Source organism: Crocodylus porosus, unplaced genomic scaffold (genome assembly GCF_001723895.1).
Source record: "Crocodylus porosus isolate Cpor-Errol unplaced genomic scaffold, CroPor_comp1, whole genome shotgun sequence".
NCBI lineage: Eukaryota > Metazoa > Chordata > Crocodylia > Crocodylidae > Crocodylus > Crocodylus porosus.
The window spans coordinates 31,724,665-31,727,156 of record NW_017728950.1 but is presented as its reverse complement, the minus strand read 5'-3'; the positions used below and the strand labels follow the sequence as shown (position 1 = coordinate 31,727,156).

General features: G+C 47.2%; 1 pseudogene; it reads right to left on the bottom strand.

Annotated features, from left to right (window-relative positions):
* Window positions 1-2,047, bottom strand: part of LOC109323446 — a 4,999-nt pseudogene extending 2,952 nt beyond the window's left edge.
* Between the last annotated feature and the right edge of the window lie 445 nt (window positions 2,048-2,492).

Below are 2,492 nucleotides of genomic sequence, written 5' to 3'. Positions count from 1 at the left end.
CGTGTCCTGCAGGGGCCCCACATTACCCGGGACCCTCTTAATTAGCATCTTACAAACCAAGCAGCACCGTAAGTGGATGATGCCTCTGTTTCATCTTTTTATGGTCAGCAAAACTTTTATCATTATTGCCAAAGCCCTTCCCTTACACATTGCAATAAATAGTTCACATAGTTTCACTGCAATGTTCTCTTGCATTCACAGCTGTAAATGATGTTACTCCTACGCACAATGCACTAATCACCTATTTAAGTGGGACAGGGTCTATCTAAAAGTAATGAGCATTACCTAGCGCTTGAAGTAAGCAAAATATATGTTATAAAAATGGACTGCAAAAGTACTCAAACCCCTCTTCAACCTTGGAACATAGGGTTTAACAATGTTAATCCAACAAGGGGAGGGGGGAAAGAGGGACCTGAAACGAACACTTAAATGTGAGGGGCTACACATGTGCTAAGTTTTAGATGAGGGCTTGAGATTTGCAGCTTGGGATCACAGGGTTACCTCCATCTGAGGAGGAAAGGGGTCATAGGTCTGCTCTGGTCACTCCTTTGGCCACCTGCCGGAGGTGTGAACCCCCTTGTTACCTGAGAGCAAAGTTGGCTGTAAGAAGAATGAGTGGGTGGAAAGGGAGAGGCAGAGGAGAAGGAAGTGGCTTATCACACTAAGCATCATCTTGGCTCCCTGATAGTTAAATCCTGAGAAAAGACTGTGTGGGTGTATAATTTACTCTGTTTACTCTGTGTGGGAGGTTCCTTTTGGAAACAAGTTTGAAATTCACCCCCAAGTGCCCAGCATTTCCTGCTCTAAAGTTTTCAGAAATGAACAGCCCTGTGCTTTACCCTGTGAGGAAACAGACCAGTTAAAAATCCTCCCTCCTCCCATCACTGATTTTTGCAGTCTGCCTGCAACACATGGCACATTAGATCATCAGTGTTCATGTCCCGTGGCTGCAGCCAGTGACACAAAACAGTTTAACTCACCGATGTGGAACTGGAAAGTCCTTTGCACAAAGGCCATGATGAGAATGCCAGTACTGAAGGACAGTATGCCGATCGTGATCGTGGTAGTGTCCCTTAAGTATTTGGAGAACAAAAACACTCCCAGGAAGCTGGTGAGGAAGATCACGTAGCCAGCAGCATTGCTGTAGCCAACCTGAATCCCGTTCCAACTTAAAGGTTCCTTGAGCACAAAGAGCTGGAGGACGTCTATGCCTCCCGCAACCGCTAGGTCATACATGACAGCCCCCACAAAGAGCATGGCGATGATGAGTTTTGAGGGCATCACAGGTGTGTGGCCTTCCTTCTCACAGGATCCCCAATTCCCTACAGTCCTTTCATCAGGCGGCAGAAGACTATCAAGCTGATCTATGTCTTGGCTTTGCTTTTATCTCCTGAAGTTTGGTGGGTGCCTTTTGTCTGGGGGACTTTAAGGGCAAAGAGGCTGTAGGTGAAGTGCAAAATATAGTAGGCAGTGCTGCAAGCTACCAGCATGGTGCCCCGGCGATAGTGAAAGTTGAAATGGACAAAGATGTGCCCAGATGCAATGCTTCCCAATAAGTCTGTCATCCTCTAGATCAACTCGATAATGATGAGATGCAGAGACCTCCTACTTTCAGAGGAGCCCAGTGACACCAGAGCCATGATACCTGTCCAGCAGGTAGTGAAGCCTCCAGTCAGCCTGTTTCAGGCAGCAGCTCCTGCAGCTCAAGCAGGACCAGGATTGAAAGGAGCAGAAGGGACCTAGAGACCAGGTAGCCCCGGAGGAGCAAACCAATGGTGATCCTCCTGTTCTTTCTGTCCCCAAGCTTTGCCAGGCCATAAGCTGACACCTAGAGGCTTAAGTCTAGCACTAAGTTGTAGGTAATGTGGAAGTTAGATATGGCTTTCTGCTGTGTGTCTTTGACAGAATGTGCTGGGGCGGTTGAGTTGGTCCGGTTGTAATAGTTTCTCAGCACCACCAGCAGTCCTGTGTCACAGAAGGAGCTGGCTCCCTGGGCACCAGCAACCACTGACTCAATCCAGTTTCTTATCTGTATCACCTCAAGCATGATGGCTGCAGGCTAATTTTTCTCTGGGGATGCTCAGGAGAAATTGTCCTGGAGAAAACTGGTTCAGTGATCTTGCTTGTAACACACACAAAGCAGATAAAAAGGCCTGAAAATTAGTAGAGAAGCAAAGAGACATGAGAGACCAACTCTGACTGCAAGGATGTATCCCCTTCACATACACACTGCTGATGATTTGTGCTGTCTCCCTGCCCATGCCACAGAAGCTTTTATATTGATGAAGCATGCCTCATTACACCCCCTCCCAGGGTGCTGCTGCTACTCTTCCTGGTATGTATTCAAGATGTCACATAATCAAAAGGAATTTCAGTGTCACACTTTTAGGAAGTGAAAATGCTCTAACTGTGGCTTATCCTTCCCCCTTCCTTGCCACGGCCCTGATGTGAACGGTACAAAAAAGAACCTCACCAAATAATTGTCACCTCTC